General features: G+C 37.4%; 1 pseudogene; it reads left to right on the top strand.

Moving 5' to 3' along the window:
* Positions 1-13,222: 13,222 nt before the first annotated feature.
* On the top strand, positions 13,223-13,690 carry LOC149544786 (serine carboxypeptidase-like 46 pseudogene; annotated as a pseudogene).
* Positions 13,691-15,554: the final 1,864 nt, after the last annotated feature.

Genomic DNA, 15,554 nt, shown 5'->3' on the forward strand with positions numbered 1-15,554 from the left:
TCTGAAGGGACACGAGATTCTATGAGAGCAATGTCAAGGATGTTTTTGTACACAGGACTAGTGTGGAGAAGCTCTAAAATGAAGATTTGAGCTAGCATGTTCCCGAGGTGTTCCAAGATATTGTATTGGCTTTTGGACGGAGCTGATGATACTGTTGGGGTTGATAGTGTTGATGGGACTGATGGGGCTGCGATGTTCAATCGCGCTCTTCTAGTGGTGACTGCACACTCATTGTTTGGGCCTTGGATATTGATAACATTGATAGAAGGCTCCTTTTCAGATATACAACCGATGAGGCTACCATAGTGTATGTAGGATGAAGTGTGCTCATTATTGTTCCCATGATGTTGATTTGGCTGGCAGTTGTTGGTATTGTTGTTGTTGGTTTGGATAGGTGCTTTTCCAAGATTTTGGTTTTTGTGAGGAGGAAAAGCATTTTCATAGATCTATAAGCCTGCATTGGGAGAGGTTTAGGCACCAACAGTGATTTCTTTCTGATCAATGAGGTCCTGAACATAATCTTTCAGTTTCATGCATCTGAGGGTGGTGTGACCTTTTACTCTATGAAATTTGTAGTACTCATTGTCTTTGTACCATGCAGCTTTGGATTGGCCTGGGTCAATCTGCTGGGTAGGAGGAAATTTGATGAGGTTTTCCTTAGTCAATTTCTCAAAAATGACATCCAATGGCTCACCAAGGGGTGTATAGTTTCTAGGTGTAGGTTGGAACTTAGGCTTTGGTCCTGCAGCTACATTGATGGCATTAGCTTGATTGCTAGACCCTTGAAAGTTGGGTCTTGGATTGTGGCTTTGATAGCTTTGGTGATTTTGCTATTGGTAGTTGATAGCTTGTTGATTATTTGATTGATACGGTGGGTTGGACTGATTTTGGGAAGGACCAGCAATATTCACATGTCTCGTATCAGTAACCCCATCTGTTGCAATGTGCTTGTTTTTGTTCCAATACCTAGACTTGTCATTTGAATGTTATTGATTTTGGTTGGCTTCCTTGTAAATCTTGACCACACCATCTTTAATGAGTCCTTGCTCAAGGATCATTCCTTTCTCTTTGATATCTTTGTAGGTCTGCAAACAGTTCATGGTCATGTGGTGATCCAAGCTAGGATGGGCATTATCAATAAAGATTTTCACTAAATGGCACTTTGGCAAGGTGCAAGATATGCGGGTGGTAAGGGTTTTCCATCTTTGCAGATATTCGAGAAGGCTTTCTCCACCTTTTTGCTTAGTGTGGACAAGATCAACTACTGATAGTTTTGTTTCGACAAGATGGGCATATTGGGCTACAAATGCCTTAGACAATTCAGGCAAGTTTTTAATTGTGCCATATGGGATTCTATAAAACCATTCAAGAGCTGGTCCGGCCAAGCTTTTGGGAAAGAGACGCAAGAGAAAGATGTCACGGTATGCCACTTCTTGGCAGTGCATGTAAAATTTTTTGATATGTGTCACAGGGTCTCATTTTCCTCTGAATTTTTCAAACTTGGGTATCTCAAAGTGTTCGAGAAATGGTGTCATGGTAATGGCTCTGTCAAATGGGTAAGGACACACATTCTCAAACTTGAAGGTTTTTGGATCATTTCCCTCCTAGATGTTCTTCAAAGCTGTCTTCATGGCTTCCCATTCTGAATTAATGGGTGATGGCTGGGTGCCCCCAATGTAGGAGTGCCCTGAGGTAGGTATGTGCTACATGGGTCAATGAAATATGGATGGCTTTGGGGGATTTACTGATAGGGATTGTACATTTCTTGGGCAACTGAATGGTGGATGATGGGTTGCTGAGGTGGAGGTGGCACATATTGATGCATGTGTTGTGAGGCTTGCTGTTGATATTGGATTTGAGGTTGGGATTGAGGAACATAAGCTGGCTATGGGATAAATGGATTTCTTTGTGGAGGTAAGGTATAAGATGGTTATGAAGCTTGGTGGAAGGATTGGGGAGCTTGTGGAACTAGACTTTGGATTTGAGGAGTTTGACCAATATATGTGGGTTGTACCCCCATTTGGGAAGGTATCTGCATGGGAAAAGAGGCCAAGTATTTGGTGGTTGGTGGTGGTGGATTTCTTCCTAGAAGTGGCATAGAAAAATAGTTGGTAATAGGAGGTAATGGATTAGTTGGTGGTGGAGGTGCTGGGAATTGAAAGCTTGAGAATGGAACTTATGGGGTTTGATAGCTTGGTGCCTAGATTTGAAAGCTTGGTAGAGTGGTGGCAGGAGCTTGGGTCACCTGAGAGCTTGGCAGAATATTGGTAGTAGCTTATGGGGTTTGATAACTTTGTGGAGTGAGGGTAGTAGCTTGTGGATTTGTGGTTAATGGCACTGAGCTCCAAGGACCTAGTGGAAATGATGGAATTGTGTTCTGAGCTGAGGTAAACAAGCTAGGGGTGATGAAAGGTTGATTACTTGGCCCCATGAGTGGCATCCCTGTTTTATATTGTTGAGGTTGGGTGGATTTGGAAGGCTGAGTTGGAGAGCAGCAACAGCAATAGTGAAGGAGTTAATAGTGAGTTGTTTTGGGCAAAGATAGTTTGGAGTGGTGAGGTATGAACCAATGATGGAGTGGTGGTGGCTGGATTGGCTTGTGGAATGGAGATTTCAACTTGGGTGGAGGATGGTATGTTATGGTCTATTGGATCATATGGATTGGCTTGAGGCTCTTCTTTTGGCACATATTGAGGATAACTTGAATCATAAGAGCCTATTGGGAGTGGTAGTTTCCCAAACAATGGGTGAGATGGATCTAATAAGGGAGGAGGTCTTCCAAATTCGAAGGCTCCTATTTTGTCCCTTCGAAAGTTAACCATGATTGTTTCTTTGTTCTTTTCTATAATGGCATTCACCAATACTACATTTCCTAGTTGGTTCATGAAAGTTTCAATGTTAGTAGGTGATGGTATAGTGTTCTCTAGGCTGAAGGATGGTTGAGTGCTCAAGGGGAGCAATGTTGTTTGATCCAAATGATAGGGTTCCATTGTTTCTTTCTTCTTCTTGGCTAAGCAAGTGATGGGTGGCATGAAAATGTTCCTAGGGATGAGATGCAACAATGTTGATGGATGCAAAGGGGGGAGGCTTTTCTATGCAAATGATTTCCTAGGTTGAGGCAAAGCTATATGAAAAACCTAAGGAGGATTGGGTTGGGGATTCTAACTTAAAAGATATGTTACCAAAGCATGAAAGGTTTGCTTTCCTATGTGCAAGCTTGGTGGTGATTGTGTCAACTTTAAGGATAGGCTGATGATCCTTTAGGAAAAACACAAGATTGACCACTTGTGGATCCCAACCTTTGGCTCAAGGTGATGAGGGATAACAAGTGACAAAGCTAGATTACCCTAGACAAAGCTCTGTTAGAGGGATAACCTTGGTGAGGCTGGTGGATTTGCAAGATGGTAGGAATGGAAAACCTTTGGCAAGGTGACAACAATTTTGAAGGCTTGGATGTGAAAATTAGGCTTTTGGGATGCTAGCTAGGTTTGAGGGGATTGGTTTGGTTCTAAGGCAAAGATCTAAATGAGATGGATGAGCTAAAATGCTTAATGGGATGACTAAGAATGGTTGGCTTACCTAAAAGGATGACTCTAAGGTGAAGCTTATGCAACAAGATGTGGAGAAACAAGGGGGTCTAATCATAGAAATCATGCCTAGTTGGTAAGGCATAAGCAGGGTTAACTCCTAGATGCTTGCTAAATTTGATAGTGTGATCTAACCAAGTATCTTGATGGGCTTCGTCGGAAGCTTTGTCTTTTGCTTTGTGGAGTTTAGAAATTCGAGGGCTTGGTGTTACTTCCTTTCTCTTGGCTAAAATTTCTTGGTATGCCTGAGATGGCTTGAGTTTGGCTTTGTGAAACTTCTATTTGGGTTTGGATTGTTCTGACATAAATTCTTGAATCTACTTGGCTTTGAGAGATCATGGTTGTTTTGCTTCAACTTGTTCAACTTCTAAAATAGGCAGTGACTACGCTAAGTGTGCCCTAAGCTAGGATTGACCAAGTTTGGCAAACATTCATTCAACAAGTAAAAGATCAAGCAATAGATAGGAACAACTAGAGAGAAGTTTTTGATTCTCAGAATGTGATACGTGCGCCAAAGAGTGTGTATATTCTACAAATGTTTCGATCAGTCACTTCAAACACATTAACATCCTAGATGGTTGTCTACAAGGCTGACAGTTGGTTTAGCTAGGGAGTCCTCGATATACCCAAGGTATGTGAGGCCCAAATCCATAGATGAAACCAAAACAATGTCACACAGTCGAGAGGATCAGTAACCCACTTCCCCTCTTTCACTTCTCAAGGGTATAAAGTTCCTTGAGGCTTAGCCTGAGTGACAAAATTTTGATCCCAAGAGAGGTGTCTTTGGATTCACCTCTCGATCTTTATACTCCGCCAGAACGCTGGAGTTGAGGTCATCCCAAGGGGTGATGAAATTTCCAAGAAGGCCTCCTAAAAGCTAAGACAAGATTTTGGATCCTAATCTTATGCACCTAAGATGGCCTCGAAAGACAACAAGGGGAGAGAAGACTTGGATGATCTTGGGCTAAAAGACAGAGTTCTTTTTCAACTGACGCTTTAAGTTTTCTTATCTAGACCTTTTGAAAACACGTGTGATTTAAGATGCAAAGGTTCAATTCCAATTTGAAATGCGCCAACAAAAGAGAAGTGATCGAAGAATAAATACATCAAAAAGATTTAGGGTCAACAAAAAGTAAACTCCCACACCCAAAGGCCCTCCACGTCAAGTATTGATTGATTTTCTTTAAGGCATTCAAGATTGAGTGTGAGTTTGTTTTAAGCCCAAAACAAAGATGTGTGTAAAGCTCAATTTTAAGCGCACGCCCAGAGGCCCTCCACGTCAAGATTTGTTCAATTTTTATGCCCAAATGAAGTGTTAGCGAGACTAATGTGCATTTAAGAAATTTTCTATATGAGTGGAATTTGATTTTTGTGGAGCACTTAACACCTTCTTAGGTAGACCCATCCCCATATATGGCACTGATATTGCAACCAATGGTTAGAATGATGGGTGATTAAAGAGGGTGAGTCCAACAAAAAATTCACTCAAAGTGTCTTTATTTGTTTTTATAACTTAGAAAGTTTCTAAAATGTAGATTCTTTTTATGCCCCAAAAGATGAAGTGTGAGATATTGTAATGATTAATTGACCTTTTGCATTCAAGATTGTATTTGTTGTTTTAATCATGCATTCATAAAAAAAAAAAAAAAAAAACTTGATTTTAATCCATAGCACTCAAGAGTGATTTTAGCAACATGCATTTAAAGACAAGTGATTAAACATTCAAGTTTTTTCCTTTGAGCATTCAAGATTGAGATTTTGTGTGTTGTTTTAAGAACTTTGAAGTGCTTTGTTTTAACTTTAGATCATTCAAGATTGTTTTGGACTCAAAAGTGAAAATGACTCTTTGGACTTTGGTTTTCATTCAAGATTTTGTGTTCTAGTTTGCATGTTTTAAGCTTAAAAAAATGATATTTCTAGATTGCTTTGATGCATGAAAAACCTAGGAAACATTCAAGATTTTGCAACAAGACATTTGTTTGGAACAAATAACAAAGCTTTTAGGACAATTTTGGCAACCATTTAGGACTCTTAGTTTTCATGATATTTTTAAAAGAACTTTAAAATATTTGCAAATGAGGTTCATTTTATGCTTGATGGATGCTTTGAGTTTGATTTAGATTTTAGTGTGCACTTAGTGTTGATTTTGAACCTTTTGAAACGGAAACTTGAAGTTCTTTTTAAATTTCCAAAAATGAAGGGTTCCTAACTTTGCATGAATGCATCTAAAACCTTAATGTTGCAAGGATGCAAATTATTGGATTGGTTTAGTTTCACTTCTTAAAAGATTTTTTATTTTTGCAAATTTTTAGTTTTTAATGTATTTAAATATGATTTGGGGGTTCATTTTAGGCACTTAAAAAAAAGTGTGTATGATTTTGCTTCCTTAAAAAAAAGGCCAAGATCCCTCAAGAAGAAGAAGAAGTAGACGGAATAGAAGAAGAATATAGACAAGAAAAGGAAGAAGAATTCCAAGTTCTTTGTCCACCTATAAGCTTGAAAAATCTGCAAACACTATGAGATAGACTATGAGTTCTTTTGTCTTCTTCATGCTCATGTGGACCTACAAAACCAATTTATACAATCCAACCAATCACAAAAACAAGAAAAATTAGCCAAAATCAGCAAATGGCATACAAAACTTGACTAAAAAAGCTAATAAAGATGACCCATGCGGGGTCCTACCGGGCGTGCCAAAATGTATATGCTACTTTAGTATGTTAGAAACACTAAATTAAAACAATCAAAAGCATTTGCATACTAATTTAACATAACTTCATGAGAGACAAAGTGAAGTCCTCAAATGAGAATATGAGCCATGGATAGGCTCTCTCAATAAGGATGATCACTTGATGTAGAGGTGTGTCTAATAGCTAAGATGGCTTGATTATGTATGTATGCTCAAATGCTCAAATGGGCTTCAATGGAGGATTTTTGATAGATTTTGGTGAATGGATTTGATGTAAAAATGACTTCTCAAAATGGCATTATGGCTTTACTTTCTAGATTGTGTTAAAATGGCTTGGGAGAGGATTCTTTACATAGGCAAAGGGCTTGAGGGATCAAGGGCTAGAATGCAAGGATGGGAGAAAGCTTATGGAAGGTTTAGATTGAATGAGAGGAGAGCCATGGATTGTGCTTTCTTACAGCCAATCAAAGAGTGACACATGTCACAAGGTCATTGGTTAGAGAAAGAGGGGTTGAGGGGTCAACAAAAGAGGCTCAAAGCTCATAAAGACCCTCATAATGGCTTGTAAGAGCAATGAATGGGCTTGTAAGAGTCATTTATGGCTTTGTGGGTTTCATAAAGTTTTATGGTTGGGATATTTGTGAGAGAGTTGAGATAGTTTGACTTGGGTTGGATTAAGAAAGTCTTAAGCTTGACTTAGGAATGTGCAAATGATTAAGGCTTGGATTAGGCTTGGGTTAAGATTAGATTAGGCTTGTTAGAGGTGGGCAAGTGGATGGAATTTAATGAGGGTGGGTGAAGGAGGAGATATTTGTTAAAATATTTTTAATAAACATGAGGATTAATATTTAATCTTAATTAAATATTTTGAGTTGAGATTAGGGTAAAGAAATGATGGGATTAGCCTTTAATCGAAATTAAAGAAGGATTAGAAGATTTTGGAAGAGGTTAGTGGTCTTAAAGAAATTGGCCAAGTTTTGGGCAAAAAATAAATTAATTATTTATTTTGGGATTTTTGGTCAATTTATTAATTAAATAATTAATAAATAAATAAATAATGTTTAAATAAGATTTAAACATTTTTGGGAGGGATTCCTTAATTAAATATTTTTAATTAAGATAAAGGGATTTAATGGCATAAAAATAAATTAATTAATTAATGATGATGTCATCAGAGATTTTTTTTCAAAAAATAAAAATACTTTATTTTCTAAAGGATTTTAGCTATCTACAACATGAACATGTCAAGTGTCAGCAACTCTATCAATAAATATGTGTTAGGATTAAACCACAGATAGAAATAGCAATTACATGTAAATATAAATAATATCAAAAAATAATAGATCACACAAAAAAGAACACAAGACACCAAGATTTAACATGGTTCAACCAATCCCTGAGCTACGTCCACCAAACAACAAGTCTGATTTTATTACAATCCAATGATTACAACCTAATTACAGTCTGTAATCCATTACAGCTCAATAACGCCACAAGAACCAATTTTCACATCACAACACTGAAATAATCCCTAACCCTAAGCCCTTTTATAAAATTATTTTTATCACTTTTAGGTTATAATTAATAATTAAGAATTTATGAAGTATGTACAGTACTTTCCTGATCAGTCACCATAAACTAACACTATTTTTTTTTTAGTACCATGGTTTGTCATTACTTAGACTATGATCTTAGGTGTTTTTCTTGTAAAGTTTGATGACACCATCTTTAATGAGCCCTTGCTCGAGTCTCATCCCCTTTTCCTTAATGTCTTTGAATGTTTTTAAATAATTCATAACCATGTGATGGGCAAGACTAGGGTGTGCGTTATTGATGAACATCTTGGCAAGGTGTCATTTGAGGATGGTGCATGAGATCCAAGTCATAAGAGTTTGTCATCGCTATAAGTATTCTGCAAGGCTTTCTCCTCCCTTCTATTTGGTATGAACTAAATTTACTACAAATAACTCAGTCTTGACCAAATGAGCGCACCAAGTCACAAAGGCTTCAGAGAGATTAGCAAAATTTTCAATTGTGCCCTGGGTTATACGACAAAACCATTCAACGGCGGGACCTCCTAGACTTTTTGGAAAAAGCCGCATGAGGAAAATATCATTATAGGCCACTTCCTAGTAGTAAATGTAAAAATCTTTGACATGTATGACTAGATCATCTTTCCCGCTAAATTTATCAAATTTTGGGATATCAAAGTATTTAGGAAAAGGCATCATAGTAATGGTCTTGTCAAATGGGTATGGAAAATCATTTTCAAACTTGAAGGTTTTGGATTCTATTCCATCTTTGAGGGCTTTGAGAGCATTTTTAATCTCTTCTCATTCAGAGTTTATAGGTGGGATAATAGGTGCCCTTGGTGTGAGGTATGTAGCAGATGATGTTGGTTGATATAGAGAACCTTGGCTTCCATATGGTGATGGTTGAAATATAGGTTGTGAAATTGTTGGGATGGATGCTATTGGTTGTTGGAAAGGAGTTTGGGCATACTGCTAAATCTACTAGGTAGGCTATTGGTGGGGGAGTTGTAGTTGGGAGATATAGGTATGGGGTTGATTCCCGGCTAGATAACTCTGCATAGGTGCTTGGACATATGTTGGTGTGATGATTGTGACTGAAAAGGTGGTAGTATGGATAATACATGGGCCATGCTTTAAGAATGTATATCTTGCCCAATATATGTTGGTTGTGCTCTTGCTTGAGAAAGTGACTGAGTGTTAACGGGTGCTAAGTAATTGATGTGGGGAAGAGTATTTATAGTTGGGTGTTGTGATGGAGGGATGATTTGGCTATTGCCTAAGGGTGGCATAGAAAATTAGTTGGTAATGGATGGTAATGAATATACTTGAGACAGAAGGGATGGATCTGATTAAGATATAGGCATGGATGCAGTGCTAAAGGGAACACTAGTGGTAGACCCCCGTACCTGTCCAAAATTCCAAGGTCCTCATGGAAATGAGGTAGAGGTACTTAGGCTAGTGACAAATGGATTGATAGTGATGTTGGGTGGGATGGAAGATGAAGTGCTCAACCCTAATGCAGCCATTCATGTAGTGTATTGGGATGTGGATTGGACATTTGTGGTACTAGTGAATGGATTGGATGCAGTTTGTGATGGAAGGGAAAATGTAGTATTTCTAGGTGGAAAAGGAGTATATTGTGAAATGGGTATAGGGGTGCTAGAAGAAAATGTAGATGGTATACTTGTGGTTGGTTGGGATGTGGTGTGGACTAAGGGTTGAGTGATGATGGGCTGACTGCTTTGCAGAATAGGAGCATTGACTTGGGTTGAAGGGATATTTTGGTCTATTGGTTTCGTTTGTGTTGGTTGGTATCCACCGCTTGATAAAAAGAAGGATCATGGGAGGCCAATGGCCTTGTGGATGGTGATTTCCATCCAAATAGAGGATGTGCAAAATCTATAATGTTGGTAGGTGGTGGTCTTCCAAATCAAAGGCACCAACATTATCCCTTAAGAAATTTGCCATGATCTCCCTATTGTGATCTATAATGGTGTTAACAATGGTTGCATGGCCAAGTTGGTTCATGAAAGCATCAATTTCTAGTGTAGAACCTGATTCTTCTAGAATTTACTATGGTGGATCTAGTGTTGTTGTGGAAACTACGGGGTATGGTTGTGCCTGAGCTTTATTACTACTAAGACAAGGATCCATGTCCTTCTTCTTTCGTTTATTCTTACTGAGACATGTGATAGGTGACATGAAATGATGACTTTCCTAATGATGGAGTGCAACATGTGGTGTGGAGAAAAGATCCTAATGATATCTTGGGAACCTAAATGATATGGTGCTAAGTAAAAGAGAATATGCTTCCCTTGTGCGTGAGTTTGAAATGTGATGATGATATCAACCCTAAGGTAGCCTTGTGACCTTTTGGAAGACAAATGATGATCAAGTGTGTAGCCCAAACTTTTTATCAAGGTGATGAGGGACACAAATGAAAAGGACAACTTATCCTAAATAATGCTTAGTTTAAGGATAACTATGGTAGTGTGATGGATGAGGGTTTTTAGGGTAAACAATTCTCAATGAGGTAATACCTATGCTTAAGTGAGGAGTAGATAATGAAGGATGGTTGGATCAATGATGCTTATTTTGGATGATTCTTGAAAACCTAAGATTGATGAAAAAATAGGGGGATTAATCTATAAAATTCCTAAATGGGATGAGGAGCTATATCACAGACTAAGCCTATGAGTTGAGAAGTACTTAAGTGTGTGGAAAAAGAAGGACCTAATCAAAGTAACACTAGAGTTGTTGATAAGGCTTTGGTTGACATCGCGTCCAAGAGTCAACTTTTGAATTTTGTAATCCCACTCAATTTGTAGTGCAATTTAGTACCATCTTTCTCAATTTTGTCTAGTTTAGTGATCCTTGGATTGGGGGTATGCCTCTTGTGTTCTATTTCTATCTCTTTGTAAGCTAGTATTGGTGGAAGTTTAGAATTTTTTAACTTGGTTTTGGGTGGGTCTAACATGAGATAAATTTATGGGGTTTATCACAACTATAGGTGTAAGGTAGCAACTACACTAAGTATACCATTTTACCTTAGGTTGGAAAACATAAATCAGTTGGGTAGTAACTAATTCTCAAGAAATGGTGTTTTATATAAAAATGACAAAGTGGTTTGGGTTAAGATATAAGTAGCAAGGTGGGATAAACTAGGCCTAAGACTATTGTGAATAGACTTGCTAAAAACCCTTTGAAAATGGTAATGGAAAACTTGGTTTGAAGAGAAATTTTGTTTTGTGCTCACAAAGAAAGTTTGAAACAAGGAAAATAGTTGAAGTAAAGTGGCCTAAAATCGACATTTTTGCGAATTGGCTTGCTAACAATTTGTTTTAGACCAATAAGGATAGTTTGAAAAAGGTAAAGTAGAACCAACAAGAATAAAGTTGTTGTGAATAGACTTGCTAGAAAATGTTTCAAGGATAAGAATCTTTCAGACGTGATGGATTATGAGAAAACAATCTCTCAAAGGATAAAGCAACTTTGAGAGAGACAAACAAGTAATCTCTTTAGTAAAAGGATTTGATAGTAACCATAGAAATGTGTATTTTTTACAAATATTTTGCATAGTCTTCTACACAAATAAGACAATTCAAACACACTCTTTATCCCTAAGGTCAAATTTGGTTGCAATATGTCATTCAACAACCCACAATTTGATGTCTCCTTATTCTAGTGCAATGTGTCCCTCTAATTGAAGAGATGAGTTGATACAAGAGTCAATTGACAAATGATACACATCAAAGAATCTTCAAGGCATGGAAAATAGAAGTCCCCCTTCTGTGGGGACTATTGCGACTCAAAATTGAAGCCTTGATTTTGAGTACCATTCAAAAAATTGAGCCCTATAAGCACTTTTTGATGCATGTGTACCCAACTATTTTTTTGAGGCCTAAGAGGTGTTTAATATTTCTAACACCTTGCATTCAGTATTTTCACTCACTCCATGAAGATAAATTGCCATTCTGAGTCATTCTGTGAAGTCAACAATGTCCAAATCTACATTTTTGCCAAGTGTCAAATAACGACAAAAGGTTGTGTTTGCAATTGAATATCTTGCACCCAATAATGTTTCATGAATCACCACTTTGGAAGTATTTAGTGTCCATACCAGAGAGCTTATGTTTTAGATTTTGAATTGTTTCAATATGTTTTGACTAGGTTTTGAATCCCTCAAAGTTGGTCATCTATTGTTGTCATGCTGATGCAAATTGTTTAAATTCTGGGAGGCCTTGTTTGACTTGTTATAACTTTGATCCAGTTCACCAAAATGAGAAAATTTATTTTTCATTGCATTCTAGAGGTTAGAGACTTGCTATGTTTCAATTTTGAGCTTATGACAAATCTATTTGTTCAGTTTTTGAATGCGATTCCAAAAGCAATTTGTAAAGTTTCACTTGTCTTAGTAAGTGCAGATTTAGCCCTGTTTGAGATGTCTTAACTCAAAATTCATGATAGGTGAGATCAAATGGATTGTATCATTACATTCTACTCTAAAAAATTTTTAAGCATGCTAGTTTACAAGTCTTGACGAATCGTTCTACACATTTTCTCAGGTCCATTCCGTTTGCAAAAATTTGCTTTTCTGTCATTGTTCCTAGCTCTGCAAATTTGAGTAGCTCACTTTGATCATTCGCAAAATGTGTCCTATTATTAATAATGATCCCTAATCCCATATTTATGTTGTCCTCATGACAGTGAACCAATGCCCCAATTTTTGTGCCCCTAAGTATCAATCTGCCCAGTTTTCAAAGCCAAATCCGAGCACAATTATTCTTTTCTAACATGTTTGCTTGTAGGCATTTCTGAGAGGGCAAATTTGATAGTCAATATCTTTTGACTAAGAATTCATCATGAGATGAGATTCAACAATGTAAGAGTGTGTGGAATAGAGAATAAGTGTGATTGATTTTAGAGCCTAGTTTGGTGTTTTTCTCAAATTTTAAAGCCAGTCAAAGGACCCCTTGGCACTAAAATTGACAGTTTGTAGAAAATGATAAAATGAGTTTTAATGATCAATTAGTGCTAAAAATTAATTCCAATCAGTATCAAATGTTCTATGGATCAGTTTGGGAGTTCAGTTGTTTGAAAACAAAAACAAAATTAGTCGGACTCACTTTGGGGCCTGACTAACTCCAAGTTGATAAAGTACTTTATCAGTTTGAAGATGTTGGAATGATGTTGTAATGTTTCCAATTATTTTCTTCATTGAGTACATTATTACTATAATTTTAGTGGATTAATAAATACAATTGTTATTGCATGGGATTTAAGCACAACACAAGCTATCCAGACAATGAAGGACCATCAATTACAAGTTACCAGTATTACTTTGGATGATTAGAGGGATACAATCAAGAATTAGAAGGAAGATGAAAACAAGATGACCTTAAAAGATCACCAAGATGGGCAAAAATTTGGAGAGCCTGGTTGTTCTTCACTTGGAGTGGGAGCTTTCATTAAAAAATGGGCCATTCCGGCCTAGCAAAACTATACTAGTGCAAAATCACTATAGTTGGAATAAAGAAGCTAATGTTATTTATCTAGAGTCACCAACAGGAGTTGGTTTTTCATATGCTAATAGTACTTCATTCTATGAAGGTGTCAATGATAGAAGAACAACTCTAGATAATCTTATCTTTTTCATAAGATGGTTTAAGAAGTTTCCAACCTACAAAATAAGAGATCTCTACTTGACAGGAGAAAGCTATGTAGGGCACTATATTCCTCAGCTAGCAAAACATATGCTACAGTACAATAGAAAGTATAAGATCTTCAATCTAAAAGGAGTTGCAATAGGCAATCCATTGATGAAATTCATAAATGACTTAAATGCAAGGGAAATTTTCCTATGGTCTTATGGGCTCATATGAGATCAAAGCTACAACAAAATGGTTTCTACCTACAATTATAGTTGTTATGTTCACAAATTTTATTGCCATAACTTATTAGTGGACTGCAATGATGTTAATAATTTGATCAACTAGGTAGTCAGTGATTTCAACTATGATGTGACATTAGATGTTTGCTTGTCAACTATGGGAATACAGTCAAAGACTCTCAACTCCATGCTACTCCAAAGGAAGAATGAGAAAAAGGAAACAATTGTAGATGAAGATAACATTCACATGAGGAAGTAGGGCATAGGAAGGGACAGAGAAACCGTTAATGCAAGAAATAGATGGATTGTTAATGTCCCTGCCAAATTCATCACTTGTATTATGATCGATAAGAGTAGAGATGGAGCTCCCTTCATCAGATGTTCTCTTAGAAGCCCCTGCATATACATTCAGCAACCACTCTTTTTCAAACTCACATGGACTAGAGAAGAGGTTTTAAAATTTAAAAAAAAAATCAGTCGCAAGAGGAAAAAAGCGGCAGGAGGGAGACGTTGAAAGTTGCCTCCCAACCGTGCATGGGATTGCCTTTAGGTGACAGCAAAAGGGACCGTATTCCCCAATCTTTGCTAATGCATGGGCCACTCTCGTGGGCACCATGAAGGAATTTTCCTGATGTTTGAAGTAAGAAAATGATCGAGGAATCCAATTTTCTTCATCCAATCCTTGACTGGTATGGGATTTCCCTCAGTGCAAGAAACTTTATTTCTAATGTAGGAGTCCCATTTTAAAAATGGGTTGCGACTTCATGTGTTCAAGTTGAAGTTCGGTATCAAATCAATCATGCTTCTTTGCAATGAAGAAAATGAATGATTGAAGGTGGCCATCAGTGGTGTGGTTAGCATGAGAAGAGGAGTTCTTCTAATTCTTTAGTCCCACATTCACTAGAGGAAGAGTTTTTTCAAATGTTTAAATACTTGTCCACACATTATAATTGTTGTCTAAAAGGCTCACACCTTTTGAGACAAAAGGCAGACTCCTGGTGGACCCCAGCCAACTGGATTTGAAGGGAAAAAAATTTTGAACAAACATGTTGACTGGTGATGACCTAGAATCAGTGACAAATCTCAGACCGACACATGGAGCCAACTGATAGTCAAATTTTAGATACACCAAATCGTGCCACATTGTAGATCTGATGGCAGTTGCTATGTCGCCAATGCAAAGCTGCATGACAGTTAACCATGCAACATGGCAACTGACTAGGGGACAGTAAGGTGGACTAATGATTTGGCAACCAGCTGAGGTGGCAGTGACATGGACTGATGGTGTGGTGAGCTGAGGTGGATCGATGACTGAGGTGGCAAAAGATGACATGTGTCATGTGGTTGCTATGTTGTGATGACATGGCACCATGCTAACTCATCATGTGACATGGCAACCAGTGATGTAGCATACATGTGGTAGCCATGTGGCATATATCAGATGAACGTGTAGAAGTTGGCAAATCACACATTGACACATGGTAGGGCCTGTCAACCAAGTTTGACCCAAAATGAAAAAATTGAAGGGAAATTCAGAATTACATGGAAAAAAAAATTTAATATTTCTCATAGAAAAATCATGTGCACTTGAGCTTTTAAATAAAGTTTGATTTAATCCTATAGTTTAAACTTTATGAAAAATCAAATATATGCAATAATATTGTTTCAAGGGCCATAGCAGGAGCTAATTTTCCAAACTAAGATTTTGACACTTCTCGATAAGCGAATATAGGAGTATTATATATCATCAAAACTGGGAGAAGATGAACTTTCCATTTTTGGAGTTTTTTTTGCACAGGAGGTCACTAGCTCAAGTTATGCAAGAATTTTTCTCAGATACCTGATTTCCAGTTTCG

Source organism: Cupressus sempervirens, chromosome 8 (genome assembly GCF_028749045.1).
Source record: "Cupressus sempervirens isolate cs-2001-9-10 chromosome 8, ASM2874904v1, whole genome shotgun sequence".
Classification (NCBI taxonomy): domain Eukaryota; kingdom Viridiplantae; phylum Streptophyta; class Pinopsida; order Cupressales; family Cupressaceae; genus Cupressus; species Cupressus sempervirens.